This window comes from Thermobia domestica, chromosome 1 (assembly GCF_964235325.1).
Source record: "Thermobia domestica chromosome 1, izTheDome1.hap1.1, whole genome shotgun sequence".
Classification (NCBI taxonomy): domain Eukaryota; kingdom Metazoa; phylum Arthropoda; class Insecta; order Zygentoma; family Lepismatidae; genus Thermobia; species Thermobia domestica.
Window position 1 is genome coordinate 104,609,417 of NC_137454.1, and position 17,925 is coordinate 104,627,341.

The window sequence follows — 17,925 nt, forward strand, 5'->3', positions numbered from 1 at the left end:
CAGACGACAAGGTCAGGGATCTTGGGGATCATGGATTGTTATCAAATTGGGAAATCACTCGTTGGACAATCAACTGTAGGGCAGAAATGCTCTGATCACTAGTGTGAGATGTTGCTTCGTCTTGTTGAAACCACGAAGTATTTTTTGTTAATAAAGACCATTTAGTTCACACGCAATAAATGTGAACCATAGCGACGTAGCATTCAAATATTATAGTTTCCATCACAATCTTTTTTAAAGCTTCATGATGCTAGACGATAATAGTACATACCATCTCGTCACTTTTTTGTTATATAACAGTCTCATGCAATCTACCTTTTTTCAGCCCAATATCGGAAATTGTGCTAATTAACGAAGTAATTGTTGGAAATGATCTTGTATCCACATCTTGTGCAACATTCCTAGTGCTCCATTATAACTAAATGTACGTTGACAAGATGTCTCTCACAGTGTTTAGTAAGCTGTGTAGCGGTATTTATCTCAAACTATTCCCAACACACTTTTCAAAAAAAAATTCCCGAAAATGCTTCAACATTCATTTGTAAATTTGTTTGTTTGTTTGTTAATTATCTACGAGAAGTAGATGTAACATTTGTTTAAAAAATCTGATTCGGTAGTTATGTCTTGTTACACTTTTAGAGTATAATGGAATATTCTATCTTATGTTCCGATTTGACATTGAACATTAAAGGAACATGCTTTCTGTACAATGACCCCCGTTATTACTTACAAGATTGTTAACATTGGTACCTCAATCACCGTTGATTTCTGGAAGTATGACATTGTATTTACAAACGAGTTCATCGTATGCGTTCCGAACACTTACTTCACTATGTACGTGATATTTCAACCTTTATAACAAGTATAAAGGAAAACTTCAGAAAAGGATTACAAAATGCACATGTGTTGCTTTGAGTAAAGCACCAGATCAGTGGCGTATTTAGGGGGGAACTTCCGGGCTTAACCCCCCCCCCGAAATCTTACTTACTGTAGTAAAGTATACGAAATATATTGCAGAATTTTCACATTTTCAGGCAAAGCCCCCCCCCCGAAAGTTAGCAAAGCCCCTCCCGAAACAAAATCGTAAATACGCCACTGCACCAGATGATTGCCGTATTACTGCTATCCATCTTGTCAGACACTTGGAGATATTACACATACCTGTTTGTAAAGAGATACAAAACAAAATAATAAAAATATATGTGTAAAATATTATATTAAATATTTATTACATTGAGATGTTACAGTTCTTTTTGGCAAAGAAGTCCATATTATACAGGATGAATTCGTTTCCATTGTCGACAGTCGTTGTAATTAGCCCCAGTAGCCATGATGATGGTGGTGTCTGTAACCTCCCCAACCTCCATATCCTCCCCATCCACCATATCCACCCCATCCACCATAGCCTCCCCAGGGTCTGTAGTAACCGCCCCAGCCTCCTCCCCAGCCGCCATAACCCCAATGTCTGTGCTCCTGAGGTTCCAGAGTCTCAGCGCTGCTGTCTTCTGTATCAACTACCTCCTGGGCATAGCAGAGGTAGACCAGCGTCGTAAGCATCAACAAACACAGGGCCTACAAAAAAAGAAGAAAGAGCACTGAATGAGAAACGTATCCACGTGGTAAGGAGACAGGTGTATACAGGGTAGACTGTTTGTCTCAAAACGCTCTTGTAATTTTTAAACCAACAAATAAAATAGCATTGACATTTTATACAATGTAAATATCGACAGGAGGATGGTTCTGACGTAATCCGTAATACTGCCAGATTAAAGTGTTGCCAGCCAGCCATAAAATCACATTTTTCAAATAGCACTACATCACATAATTACATTTTGAAATCTATGTATTAAACGCAAATCTTCAATACATAATTTATTACAGTATTACAAACTGAGAACGCTATAGCATCACAAATGTCTAAATTTTGAAGATATCTACGGCAGTAATACCGGAAGTGAGACAGACGAGGTAATCCACATCAAAAATACTTTACTGTAGGATACATGATCATGATGTGACTTACTTCGAATAATACAATACGAAAAAGTTACAAAGGATTGAAAATTTGATCTTTTTCAAAAGATTTTCTTTCGAAAAATTAATTAGATTGTTACCACATTCAATCACATAGATGGTTTCCAATAAACGTAAAGATCATAGTATCGTTCACGACATTTCGATATCTAAAACTGTTCCGAAGATTTAATGAACATTGGTAAAGTTTGCAACTTTGCTTAAATTATGTAATTGCGAGAACTTCTGTAATTACAACTACTGTTGCTAGATTGGTATAGAACCAAAAAGGAAGCAACAATCATTTTACAAATGAGCTACAAATACGTCATTTTGACCACTCTAACGCCTAGCCATTATCCAACCATCCTGTAGTTTCAACTTTTTACCTTGCAGATTCACGCGAGAGGTTGGTACCATGGTACCGTTGACATCTCGTATTAGTATTATTATTATTTCAAGTAAGCCAACTTCAAGTTGCAAACTCTGTCATAGTCATTTCTTAATCAACAATTTCGAAATTTATGAATAAATAAATAATATTTAGTTTTCATTTCTTAAAAGAAAAAGAAAGAAAGTTGTCACGTCTTTACTTGTTGTAAGGTAATCACAATGATAGTTTCCTGATTTCTTGATTTCTACCTCAGATGCAATTAGCATGGTTTGCTTCTGATACTTTCTTGCTTCTTATGGATTTGAGAAAAGAAGAGCTTACTTAAATTTATTAGAAGTATGACATTCGATATAAAAATTTAAAAAAATTCAGAATTGTAATGGCTGATTATGTTTTTCGAGCAACAAGAAGAACATCGAGAACATACATATTTTCTTCTGGTAACACAATTAATATAATATGAAATAATTTTCATCAATACTTATAGTGATTGATTTACATAAATTTTAACGTCTCACAGAAAGTATATAACGCAAGAACTGCAATTTAAAACAGGACTCAAACCAGAACTCAGATGAATACCTAAGGAAAGTATTCCTACTGGGAATAGATCCCGGGATCGCAAACACAAAAATAACATGTGTTAACTTTTCCTGAGGAGGAAATTGTTCTCATTGTGCATGGGTGCTAAAAGAAGATCATAATGCAGAGTATGGATTGGAATTTTAAATCACAAAAAAAAGTTGAAACATAAATCAGTTAGGAACTAAAAATGTTTTAACAAGGCCATACCCATAGTGGGAGTATTAGAGGTCAAAACTATTTCATAACTTGAAAGTGATATTATTTTATACGGAGGATGTGGAAAGGGCCGTCACAGGAAAATTTAGCAGGAAATGGACAACATTGTATTATGAGACTATTATGTGGACCAATTAGATACCAAAAGATGCAACTCTAAAACTGAAATTTTGAAGGAGGGAGCTTTGACCCTAAACATCTGATGTAAATCGCATCAAGAGAACGTTATTTATTGTCAGCGTTACAAAATAAATTTCATATTTATGTTTTTGGATGCAACTATAAAATAAATATGACTTTTTAAATGAGATATTGAACTTCAAAGTTCTGTTCTGAAAAATTTCATTCTTTTGAGTTGCACCATTTGGCATCCAAGTAGCCCGTGTGTTCTTGAAATCATGGGAATATTATTACTGCGATGCTGAAAGTTTGAGCTAATCAAAGGTGAACTGCATGCCACGATTGAATTTCCTTTGTACTTTATCAAAAGTAGAAAATTCTCAATTTGCTGTCTTACGTATATATATAAACAAGACGTGTACAATACCAGGGAATACTTATACGAAAACAATTATCTGACGCATTAAATATTTAATTTAAAATTACATTTAATAATGTTTAATCCTGTATGGGCAAAAATATGAGAAAAATAAAATATGACATGAATGAGGATTAAGACTGCAAGGAAATATAGTCGAAAATCAATAATGACTATTTGTGAAACAGTGTAAAACAAACATAATTATTCTGAGTTTTTAGTTCTCGCCTCTCATACAGAAAACCAATGTTTAATTCAAGGAGAGAGCGTATTACTGTACTTGTTTCATGCTCAGGTACTTTTAGAAATATAGTTTCGTATAAATAATCATTCATATACACATAGTTTGTTTTAAAATACGGACAAATATATTTAATAGAAGTATTTTTTTTAAAAATTATTGTGTACAGTTGGTTAGTTTAGCTGGGGTTTAGCGTCACTTTCAGCAATGAGGTTATATTAGACGTGGACCTACAGCTTCACGTGGGATTTGGATCACATGAGCTTCCGCTGGGGTCGAACTCAAGTCTCCTGCGCCGTACAAACTAAAATATTTAAGCAAAAACTATGTATCATACTGTGGCTCAGTATAGAGAGATAACCACACTGCAAGGGGTTCTTGGTTCGATCCCAGTCCATATGAATTTGTGGTGGAAAACATCATGTTCGTGAGTTTTCTTGTGGTTCTTTCGTTTCCTCACACATTATCATTCCACCAATTCATTAACAATCATTCACTTTCATTGATCATCCTTCTCCTTTAATCTATAAGACAAACGTAGGACATAAAATTAAAAAAAAATCATTTCATTCCATTTTTTAAAAGTTCATCAGTGTACAAATTGTAGTACAGTAGTAAATTATATAATAGAGCATCTCTCACCTTAAAAGCAGACAAACATTTTGAATACGTAGAAAGTATGACTCCACATTGAATCTATTCCTGAGAACAGTAATGAAAATATTAACGTCATAGCTTATTGTCACATTGCAACCATTTTCATCACAATCTATGGCGAACACTTGTTTTTTTTTTTTTTTTTTTTTTTTTTTTTTTTTTTTTTTTTTTTTTTTTTGTCTACGCACCACACAATTGAAATTTCCTTAGTAGAAATTTACAAAGAAAATCTGAGTCATGTCTGTTGGAATTATCTTTTTTTAAAAATATTGGACGATGACTTCAAAGCGTAATGTCATCCGTTATTTGGTTGAGAAAGGGATTTCCTTGTAGCTAACTAAACTCTATGACCTATGGAACCCGGAAGTTCAATGCCACATTCACAGAAGCTTTCTATTCACTTCTGTCCTTAACCAACTGAATCCAGTTTTTATTTCTATTTCTGCAAGATCAATCTTAATATTGTCCTCCCATCTGCTCCTAGGTCTCCCAAATGGTCGTTTTTCGATTTGATTTCCAGTTAAACTTTTGAAAACGTTCCTACTTTCTTCCATTCTGGTTATATGGCCTACCCACCTAAGCCTCCTACATTTGATAACCCTAACAATGTTTGGTAAACATTACAAATTATACAGTTCCTCGTTATGAAGTTTCCACCATTCCTGATTCCCGCCCATCTTGGGTCCCAATATTCATCTCAGGATTTTATTCTCAAATACTTTCAATTTGCGTTCTTCCCTCAGAGTAAGCGACCATGTTTCGTATTTCCTTGTAGCAATTTTCAGTAATCAATTTGAATACTCGCATTTTGGATATTTATCTTTCTTGCCTCGATTTTTTATTTCCATTTCTTTAACCTTTGATTCCCCCAATTTAACTATAACAATTTGAAGAAACATAATTAAATCAACTCGTCATCATACGTGGAACGTGATACACTGTAAAATTTCAATTGCAAAACATTGTTAAGTCCATGTTTTAGTTAATTATATATGCACCGCAAGCTGGCGCTAGACTGCACAAAACAAGCAACTTCTGTTATGTAACCTATATAATAGCGAACAAATCTTTATGGCTTAGGCAATATGACAACGTAATTGCTGAAGGTGATAATTTATCTTCTTCAAGTGAATGCTTTCAAACCAAGTCGTTCCTTTAATGCCACTTTTAAGAGACGCATCAAACAATTTTATAGACAATGTTTAGCGTGTATAAACTGTATTGTAAGCTTAATGAATTCATGCAGTATACTTTATTACTTAAATATTATCTTGTTGTGCTAATACATCTTTAAAACAGTAATTGTCTTATTCTTGCTGCAAGAAACTAGATTTTCATTTTAACGGAAGTGCTTTTGAAATGTATCCAACCACATTCAAGGAAGTTCCTGGTGGATCTTGCTTGATTCTTACGATTTATTTATCACCATTTACTTTAAAATTTACATACAAATATGAAGAACCACAAAAATGCTAGAGTGCATTAAATTGTTTTATGAATTTACCGACGAGCATCAGGAAATATAAAAATTTCTTCACATTCCTCGCTCAACTTGCGTTAAAATGAGTTGTTATAATGCTTAGTTTTACTACCGAGTCTTGTTTCTTAACTAAGTGTTTCATTCTCCTGCAATGTAGAAACAAGAGAAAGGTTACCTATGCTTCTTTTTCAAGGTAATATTCCTAAATTTGTCTGATAATTCAGACGGGACAGAAAACATGTTGATAGACCCCCTGATTTTTTATTAACTCAAGATTAGCTCTTGCTCTTTGAATGAACTAGTACTTGGAAGAGACTTTAGCTGAAGTTGATTATTAGCCAGTTTTCCTTAGAATAATAGTTGCGAGTAGTGATCAAAACTCGCTCATTAAACCCTTTCACTAACATAACTTTGAAAACAAAAAGTCAAGATGAATAAGATTTGGGCCATTTTAAATATAATTTTCAATACTTTTTCTCTAAGAGTGTTTATATTTTCCTCTGTTGAAATTAAATGGATCTAGCAAGTGGGAACAAAAATCTACAATTGGAATTAGCAAGTGGGAACAAAAAATTTCCGATTACATTAAGTTGATGCGAGATTAAATGATTTTTCATATCGTATATGAAGTAAACAAGCCCATCTGTAAACAAAGACGTTCATTCGCAAAATTTATGATGTGAATTCGATGTTAGCGTATCGAAAAAATATTGTTTCTTAAATCACGAATGCTAAGAGTTAATGTATAGTTACAGGGGCCATTAGCTATCTCTATTGCCCAATTAAAGAAATAAAAAGTACAAAGATTATATTACTTCTTAGGTCTGTTTACATCTCTTCATGGTTGAGTGACTAATGTATCTGCTTTCGTCCTGGGTTAGATTCCTAATGAAAGTACTTCCCTCCGATCTCCCATGAAACAATAGGTTCCGTCTGAAATAGTTTCTGTTCTAAAAAAGGGATGGTAAATTCAATCAATTAAGTGCAACACATTCCACCATTTTGGTCTTTTGACATTAATTTAATTCTGGATTAAATTAAAACACGTAGACAGGCCTATATGGGTACTACTTTTTATTAAATGGCGTATATTATTCACGTTAATGTTAATGGGTAATACTAATTAATGATATTCGTCAATTTTGATTTGAGCATAACCTATGATTAGAAGAACCATTTTACTATGAATCTTCAACCATTTTACTATGAAACTATAGTGAAGGAATTTATGCTGATTCTTGTTGCTGAAGATGTCAGGAAGCTTTAAGGATGTATATGGTTTTATTCTTAGATTCTTTTACAAAGTGTATCTACGTTCTTTTCAAACATTTTGTAATGCCAAGATAAATTCTATTCTGAAATAGCCAGTCCTAAATTTTCCAGGAAGGTCTTCTTGAAGTGTAGTAAAGTGGGGGAGCTGGGAGAATGGGCCCCAGCATATTTGATAGAGGTGTATCTTGAAAACAGTAGCAGCACAAAACTCGAGGTTTGCGACTTAAAACGACACAAAACTTTGGCATAAAAAAAACTTTCAATTTGTAAAATGAGGGATGGGGGAATGGGGATATGAATCTGATAAATATATCGTGTTCCTTTCCATAAATTATTTTTCTTTTAGAAATCATAAAGTCATCACATTAATGTTACCTTGTATGTTACTTTATCATACGTGTAAATTAAAGATGATTATCAAGAAATACACAAAGCTTTACATTGGTATTATTAGACTTTGAAAATATGTTGTATGTAAGTATCGGAAATCTTATGGATCGGATATACATATATGTTTAACATCCCATAAGTATATTATTATTCAATCTCTCCCTATATTAATCCTTCTACTGAAACTAGAACCGATAGAAATTTATTACTTCTATTTTGAATATTGATCACAGTGTAGAATGAAACTTACTTGTTTATGAGTAATGTTTAACTTTAGATTATACTAATATTCCTTGCATGTTAAATTAGAATTTCAGTTATTGTGTAGATTTTAAATTACTTAGGGACGAAAGAACAACATTGTAGATCAGTTGGTCCTCAAACTTTCTTATAACGCGGACCTTCTGTTCATTCGGAAAGTTATCTGCGGACCCTCTTGCAATGCTATCTGAAACTTCACATACTATTAAAAAATATGCTGACTAGAATTACTATTGACAAGGAAAAGATCAAGAAAAATAATGCAATAACTAATTTAGTCTATAGATACATGATTGTTTCCTAGTGAACGAAATTTCAATCGAAAATACAGCAACTTTCAAAACTGAAAAATAAATGTGTGTGTGTTTTTTTTAAATAAAAACAAGGGAAATCCACTTGATAAACAATGTTCTCAAACGTGGGGTCACTAATGTAAGGAACGAAATTCTTTCTGATTTTCAATAATTGCATTGAAATCTGGAATAAGTTTTGTCACCATCAATCTTAGATCCGATTTCACATTAAGATGATTTCGTTTTAAGGTTTTAATACTGCAAAGAGCGAAAAAGGTCCGCTCACATAAGTGAGTGGTGGGGAAAGAAACCAAATGTTCCAGTGTATTTTTAGACAACTCTTCATACCCACAGGGCAGAAATTTAGTAAAGTAGAAAAACATTTAAATTTACAAACGTAGGTATAATTTATAATTGTTTTTTGTAGTAACTGAAAAAATAATCCTGCATAACAGCTGTGATTTCTATTTTATTACAACACATTTCATTTTTTAGGCGTCCTGGACCCCACTTTGAGGACTACTGTTGTAGATGATTAGTAGAAGAAAAGAAGAGGATTGATTGATTGATTGATTTTACTTTAGCGTCCCTTTTAGCAGTGAGGCTATATGAGACGTGGACCTACTGATTAACGTGGAATCCGAACCACATGAGCTCCCGGCGGGAATCGAACCCGGGTCTCTCACGCCAAAGGCGCGTACGCTAACCGCTTAGCCACGAAGAAGCTCAAGAGAAGAAGAGGGTTTGAGTATTTTTGAGAAGAGGATGATTTTATTTTAAGAAACATGTTAGAAGGTATAAAATAAAGAGAGTGGTGAGATCAAACGATACATTTGATGAACAGCATTACAACGGATATTTTTTCGTCATGAATAAGAAATTAGCATAGAACTGTAGTGCAATTAAGCAAATAAAGTTGTACCAAGTGATCTACCAATGAAACGTCACTAAAAAGATTGAAAGCTGCAGCATTACAGAGGTTACTTTCTCATTCCCAACTGTGCATCTACTTATTTTCAATAACGGTATTGTAAAGCCTTAATAACTATTAAATAGCGGCTTTCAAGGTAAAGCAAATTTTCTTCCTTATAATACTTCTCTCACCGCAAAAGTGCAGTTGTTATTGTGGTTTGAGAACATTGCCTCTTAATTTACATATTTTATTCTAACATGTAATATGCACATTGGAAATCGGTACTATACATGAATATGAAGGACGTTGATATGATGTAAATAACCCTGACATATTATTTTAATACATCCTATTTTCTCCTATGCTGTGCTAGCTTTCGTTTTTTTCTTTAGATACAAAGAAAATGACTTAAAACCATGAAATGAACTTAGATTAACACAAAAAATTAAGTATTCGAAGTCGAATTATAGTGGTCGTATGTATTCTCCCTTGGCGTAATGTCATCTTTCAAATTAATCTGATTATTTCCATAACAATGACCTACCTTTAAATATTTCTACACTAACACTAATACTGCATAACATATGTCAATATTATATAAAGTTCCCTTGTGTCAAAAAAATAGCTTTGGTGTAAAAGGCCCCGCTTCACTTCCCAATAGAAATACAAGTGGATATAATCCCACGCTAACTGTAAATGTATGTCTAATATAGGTCCTATATCCAAGAGACTCGAACTGCATATCAATCAAGGATAAAACAAACAAGCAATATACAGTATATATAAAGTTAACTATGTCCCTTCCATATCAACTGTCTAATTTGTAGGGAACAGCGTTTGTTAAACTGTAGCTCGGGATCAAAAGTGGTCTTCGAGGTTTGCTCTTGTGATCCTTCTTGATTAGCCCGAAAACACAGTAGAAATAAAATTCAACTCAATTGCGTATCTCACACACCATAGCTGAGAACCTTTAACAGATAGAGGTTTTACAAATTATAATATCTTATATAGATGTATTATTAGACTTCCAAACTATAGTATGCTTAAGTGTCGGTAATAGATAGCGACAAGCATTTTTTAAAATCAATTCAGCGTCTCAGAAGAACATACTTAACAAAACACGAAGTGTTCAAATTTCCATAGAGCAAAATTGGAATTTCCGTACAGCAAAACATTTTCATCCCCTCTCAATGAGTTACAAATTGTTGAAATGTTCAAGAGATGGGAATGAGTCGAGCCGCAAGTTTCCCACACTAAAGACGAGACTAATAACTGTTTAACCCAAGTGCTGCTTCTTTTAAATGAATTAGGAGGTACTTTAGTTTCTTTTGGTAGATTGTTCTTAGGGGTGAGTAAATATCGTATACTAACTATTACCATTATAGTACTGAACGATAGACAATGAAGAAAATACACTAATTTTCGAATCTTGCCCAATCTCGAATTAGAAAATCTCCTTACTCCAACCAGAAAAATGTTGAGGTAGAATGCTAAATAGGTATTCTTATTGTCTTCCCCATTCTTGGTAGACATGCCAATTCATCCTCCTGCTTCCTAAGAATGTCAATTAATCCTCATTCTTGTGACAAATAGTGGTTATTATTTGGAACATCATGTTTCCCTTATTAAATGTTGATTAGAGTTTAGCGCCCCTTTTCAGCCCCTAACTTATAGATACTTGGACCTGAAGTTTAACACGGAATCCAAACCACTATAATGTGTTCGAATTTTAATGCTCTTCTACCGGGAATCAAATGCAGGATCTCTTGCTCCGAAGGCGCGCGCATTAGCCACTAGAGTAGCTGAGAGAGCACACGTTTGAATAATGTAAATATACAATAAAATATGTAGTTTCATAGTTCAGTGTTAATGTTGAAAAAGAAAGTATTAGGGGTCGGCACTTTTTTCTTGCAGTAAATAAACTAATAATGAGTTTCCTGATTGCGAAAGAAATTGACGATTAACCTCAAATTAACTTTTAACAGGTTTATTTCATGTACTTTCCCCCAATTCTTGTTCTAAACGGAAGTCAGAAAATTTTTTCTAGCAAAACTTTGACTGATCAAAACCTGGATGGCTAAGAAATTGGAGTTAATCATCTCAGAAAATCTTTTACATGTTTACTAAGTAAGTAAGTCAAGATTCATCTCTGTTCCAATCTTAGTCAACACCGGATTAGTTCTATAGGTCGTGTATGATATATTCTGTAACAACCTAAATTAGCCCTCAGGGTTTTAAGAAATAAACTAGCTCTCTAGTCTTTGTGTGAAAACCTAAACTAGACCTCCTCTCTGGTTTAGTGGAAACGCAGTAGTATTGTATGGTTAACTATCCACTCAGCGGCTATATTCCTTATAGAAAACAAACAACTAGTGACACAAGAAATGCACTTATAGATTAAACTACTCTTTTCAAACTGTCTCCCGATCGTCGCTTCCGTCATTTCGGACCCTACCCAACAGCTGTTTATTAATGCATATATAAATATAAGCCTCTTTAAAAGAAATAGTGGCTAGCGTGTTCGCCTTTGCTGTACGTGGTCTGGGTTCGATTCCCGAGGGAAAAACAGAAAATTAAATTTCACAATCATTCAGTTTCATCAATCAGCCGCCTCCTTTAGCCTAAGGCATAATCGTGGGATGTTAAACTAAAATTTTATTTCATTTCCAAAACTCAAACTTTGATTGCCCGTTACTCGGGAACCAACTGTCTGAGGAGGAAAATATTTCAAGTGCTTACTAAGTAAGTCAAGATGTACCATCATATAAGTTTCGTTAGGATTTTCCTCGTGATTTTTAAAAAGAAAAATCATTGAAATGAGATGATAAACAACGTTGTTCGTCTGTTTGTTTAGAATATAACGTCTTTTATTTCTCTATCGAGACCATAGAATAGTGGGACTTCAGTCCCATGACAAATCTGGTCTATGAGGACCAGAACTAATCTAAGTTACGTTAAGCTGTAGATTCTTATCTTATATAGCAATGGACAATTAACTCCTAACGAGCAAACTAACAATACTGTTATTGCAATAATTCAGGAAAAAAAATTATAATGGATAGCTCTGCTTCATAGTTTTTTCTTTTGTAAAAATAATAGTAAGAATCAAAATCAAAGGCGTTAAAATTTACATAGTTAAGAAAATGAATATTTTGTAACCAAAGTTCTTAAAAACTAAACTGTAGAAAAACAACAATAAACATTTCCAAATGCTAAGTATTTGAAATCAAATATAGACTTACAAGAGCAGACTTCATGTTTAGTCCTGATTTGTGAAAAATGCCCAATGAATGAATGAGTGCCTTTTAAATCCTTCAAATCGAGAGTGATGCTTCGTAATATATCACATGCAATATGCAGCTCTCGTTTATATAATGTGTCGCTCAAGGAAATTTCGTACACCTGATCTTCGTCTTTCGTTCTTCTTCTTCGACTATCATCCGTTGTTAAAGGAATAAGTCAAGGTCAAAAATATTGGAAGTTATTGCTCCCGTCCGGCCGTGAATGCAAAACCAAAGTGAACGCGCGGGGAGGAGACAATAAGCAGAAAATAATATTTCGCCATCAACAAATCTAGTTGGCCAACAAGGTAATGGTGTAAGGGGGACAGGAGAGTTGCGGATGAATAAACCAAATCGAAAAAATTTTTAGGTGTTAAAAAAATTCCTAGAGGGAAGAAAAAGACGCAATCCAAGTAAACATAAAACACCTCTTTTTTGTCCTTAAACACAATACATACACGTATTCTTTCTCTTTTATTTTCGTTAATTTCAAGAGGAAAGAACTGGTTTTCCCTACCTGTAACTTCATATTTACAAAGCATTTAAAGGCAAAATGCATGATGACCACGCACTATTCTTTACGAGACTTATGAGTTAACTCACAACACGTATATTGATCATGTACTTGTTGTTTCTATTTTTTTTTTAAAAAAAGAAAAGAAATATGCTTTTTAGTATAAGATAAACTCATAATTGCGGTTTTACCCCTTCTTGTTATTACTTCATGTAGTATAACCCTCTTGAAAATGGATTTTCCATCTGGTAATTTTAATACATATACATCAGTTATGAAGATATGATGATGATACAAGAAAACAGAAGCTGGACAAAGCCATCATCTTCAAAAACACAGAAGCTTTGGAATGTACGCATAGTGTACAATTGACTCCTTGACCTTCTCAGCATTTTGAAATACTTAACTTGCGCACGGTGTCATGGGAATTTCTTTCTTTCTTTTCTTTTTTTTTATGAGTAACCTAAGTTCGAGAAGTACAATGTCCCTTATGTTTTTTTTTTCTTGTAAAATGCTTGTTTTTCCACCCACCTCCAAGAGAAAATAAGGAGCATGCAAGTCAAGATTCTGATAGGTCTGCTGATATTCCAACCAGCGGAAGCATGTTTAAACATGATAACAAGCCAATTTGCGAATAACATGTGAATATGATTTATTTTGTATTGTGGGTATACTGTATTATCCTTTTTCTCACTGAACTCTGAGTTCACTGAAGATTGTTTTTCTCAGCAACGTAAACTGCGAGGGGAAAGAACAATATTTTAAAGGAGTTCAATATGTGCAGCATCTTTGTTTTTCAACCCTTCATTTATATGTGTCTTTATTTTTCAGTTTTCTTTCGAAATGAGCAGAAAATTTAATGGTTTTGTATTGCTAATTTCTTTTTCAAATATTTTTAAATGGCCCTCATTTCATATTAGATATAATTTTATTGTTTAATAATCATATATATTTAATTAATGAGCAATTTATATTACATTTATAGAAAATGAAAATTTCATTTTGAGAAAGCAAGAAACATTTAGGCCGACTTAAATAAGAACTCAGAAAAAATATTCAGATGTGGTCTATCAACATCATTTCTTTGATAACAATAGTTTCCTGATGCTAATACTATTCCGTGGCCATATTTTCTTGCCTACTTATCAGCATATCCAGGAAAACAATAGCCTCTTCCTCAGTACCATTTCTCAGATAATTTATTTGACTCACAAACTTGATAAATTGTCTCTTAATACCTTTCCATATTCCGAAGCAGTCATCAACATATCTCCCAAAGAATATCAGCTTATCCTCCCCCAATCCTCCGAACTTCTTTCTCCCATCTACTCATTACTATTTCTGCCAATTCTAAACTAATTTTTGGTCCAATGCTGATGTCTTCTTTGAGCTTGTCTAACATATGATGCAGGAACTATTTTCCCATGCGATCTGCAATGCTTCTTCGAGTTTTTTTCAACTGAATCCTTCTGTTTTCTTTCCATTCCTTTCCTCAGCTACTGATTTTAAGATGCACTTGCTCTGAAAACTTGGAAACATTGCTTAAACATCAATGCCAAACATCAAAATCCTTTCTTTTCTTTCAAACAACCAACAATAGTATTATAAGTGTCCTTAAATTTCTTAGAGTTTCTAACGCTATTGCTCCCTTGTTGCTCTTTCAAGAAGTCATCAATCTTTTCGATCTTTTCTTCCAGTGGTTCACACAAGTTATATATACAATCGATCACCAGCCTCAGGTTTAGTACCTCTTCATGCATTTTGGGAAAACGTTTGATCATAGGTATCTTTCCTTCCTTATAAATCATTCTACTTTTTTTAAAAGAGCAAATCACTTTCTTTTTAATACATTCATTGAAATCTTTCACCTCTATCACTTCATATGCCCCATCACATAACTCACCAAATTTCTCCTCATACCATCAATTTTCCTTCATTGTCACTGTAGCCCTTTATAATAGTGAAGATGGCAGATTCCTAAAGATTATATATATATATATATATATATATATCAAAGTTATATGAACAAAACGTTATGCGTGAGTATAAATAATCCTCATGTGTGTAGTTTTTGAGAAAATCAAGAAATGTAAAGCGATTTTGTAAAGCTAGAAATTGATGTTGTACGATAACCAAACGATCTATTTAGACGAAATTCATACCTAAGTATGTAGGGTAAATTTTCATGCTAGTTTTCAAGAAAATCGTGAAAATAGGATATGGGGTAAATTTCCATGCTAGTTTTTGAGAAAATGAGATTTTTATGGTGTTAAAAAGTATGTTGTTCGCTGTCAATATAATGCAGTTGATAGTTTTTTTTTATTCTGCCGAAATAGATTATTTATTTGGACCTTTTAGATGCCAAGTAGCGTAATTCCAAATAATGAAAAAATGAATTAATACTTTCATTCACTTCTATAGATGGGTACCTTTTATGTAAAGAGATTTTTGTAAACAGTAAGTTATAAAACCATAAACTACATAATTATTGTTTTGGTTGTCAACATAACAGAATTATGAGTTGTTCATTAGACATTGAACTTCAATTTTCACTCCTGGAAAATTTCAGTTTTCGGAGCTAGGCCACTTAGCTTCCAAACGCTCCATTTATTTATGTGCTGTATATATGAAAATTGTACAGTTAAGTAAGAGATTGTATCTATTGTTGTTAACTTCTCCTAACAGTAACTCAGATACTCCTAATAGTGAAACATAGAGTCCTAACAATGACACACTAATCTAAATAGAGCCTTACATATTACAGGGTGGCCACAAAGTCCCGTTATCTCTTGATACATGCTAATAAAAGGTTTGTTTCTGATTGTGTGAACGATGGCTGATACTTCTAGTTATGGTATTGATGAACGTGTTATTGCAAATTGTTGGATGCATGGGAGAAACCACCTATGATAATGTGCATGTGGGTTCATAAAGGGTATCTTTGCACAAAACCGTTACGATACCACTGCCGAACTGACAGAAGCTGTGAAACAAGCTCTCACTCAAGTTACACATGCAATGATCCGCAAAATATCGCACAAAACCTGGCGGCATATTATCCTTTGTCATGAGAATGACAGTTGACTTTTTTTTCGTGTAGTTATTTATGTACGTTTAGCGGTTTATGTTACTTATTTTCAGGGATAACGGGACTTGGTGATCATCCTGTACCTGTAAAAATATAGTAAATTATAAGCAACTGCATTTCATCATAATGTTAATTTTTTCCAGCATTCGTTACTTTTCTATTGTAAAATCAGAGAATGAATAATGAAAGAAGCAGTTGCTGTGTACTAAATTTACGAACGTCCCTTAGGTACTAAGGTTAAGCTTAACTGTTTTTTTAAATACCATATACGAAGTTGGATCTACTACTGTTGAATTACGACAGTAGTATTAACTAGAGATGGAAATCGTAGTTCAACCAAACTAAAACGAAATTATTTTTATTCTTTCTTTACTGAAAATATACGAGACTTCTGACTACAGAATATGAAGAAGATATTGTGTTATAACTTATGCTATTAACGTTTAAATTCACTGTCAAATTATTTGTTTAGGTATTTTCTATCGCTGTATACACAGTACGACAGTTATTCCTAAATGTAAAATAAATTACATCTGTTACAAAATTAAGGTTTAAAGTTCGCCGTATTTGATACGTATTAAAGGTGCTAACTCTTTAATATGACTTAATTCATACTATTCAATTCCAAATAGCAGTCTTACGATAATTGTATGTAAAATTAATAATTTGAAGTATTCATTTACGTAAGAGAATCACTGTCACATCAAATATTGACTTTTATTTTTGAAGATCTTCACATTCGAAATTATTTTCAAATCAATTGATAATTTGTGAACAGGTCTTCTCGGGCTAGCAGCCAGGTAAATACTGTTATGTCGCAAGAAATACTGTTATATCTTGCGATATAACAGTATTTACCTGGCTGCTAGCCCAAGAAGACCTGTTCACAATACGTCGCCAGGAAAGCTTCAATAGATACAATTGATAATTTGTTGTTATACAATATGCAGTTATCAGTAAATGTGGGTATATACTCATTACATCGATTGTCAATAACTTCGAAAGGAAATGACTAACTAATAAACAGCTTTTATCACTGTAGAGAGAATTAGATTATTACTACGCAAACTAAAAGAAAACAAAAGAATTGAAATTTGTCGACTTCTTCTGGGTTACTTAAGAAGAATATGTGAGGTGTATATTTTTACTGTTGACTGTACAATATGTTATATACTTATGCATTTCCCAAACCTTGCTTTATTATGTGCTATTATCGTAAGTCATTTTTCCTTTATAGTTTCACATTATTATGTATTATGACTAGTAACATTTTTGCAAATATGGAAATGATATGAATTGATTTGTTAAAGGGATTGATTTGAGCATAATTCATTTCTTTAAGCTTTAGCGAATTTTTTTTTAAATTTTCATCTATTTACCTATGATTAGTTGAATTTTTCCCATTACCATTTAAAAGAACCAATTCTAGTGTCAAGAATTACTTTCATCTCTGAAAATATTGCCGAATGTGTTTATGACACTAAACAACTGATTATAATTATTCCTTAATATAATTAATATTTAAATAAGTTTCATATAATCACCGGAATGACAGAGACTACAATTGCTTTCTCATGGCAATTTCAGAATTGTTTCATCAGTTTACATTCGAGGAAGAACGTTCGAGGTTTATTTATTGTTTCATTGGAACCTACCCACAACAAAGCTAAAGAATGACGGAAACATATACACAAGGTGACTTTAATTAGAACAGCAATATACTTTTGAAAAATGCGTAGAAATGCCTTTTTGTCTGTTTCCGGAACTAAAACAAATATTTACAATAATA

The 17,925-nt window shown here is 33.1% G+C and overlaps 1 long non-coding RNA gene across 1 annotated transcript; it reads right to left on the reverse strand.

Moving 5' to 3' along the window:
• Positions 1 to 1,239: 1,239 nt before the first annotated feature.
• LOC145666412 (uncharacterized) lies at positions 1,240 to 12,769 on the reverse strand. The gene is made up of 2 exons (XR_014127740.1): positions 12,496 to 12,769; positions 1,240 to 1,572 (listed from the first exon to the last, which is right to left on the reverse strand). It is a non-coding gene; the product is annotated as an uncharacterized LOC145666412 (long non-coding RNA).
• Positions 12,770 to 17,925: the final 5,156 nt, after the last annotated feature.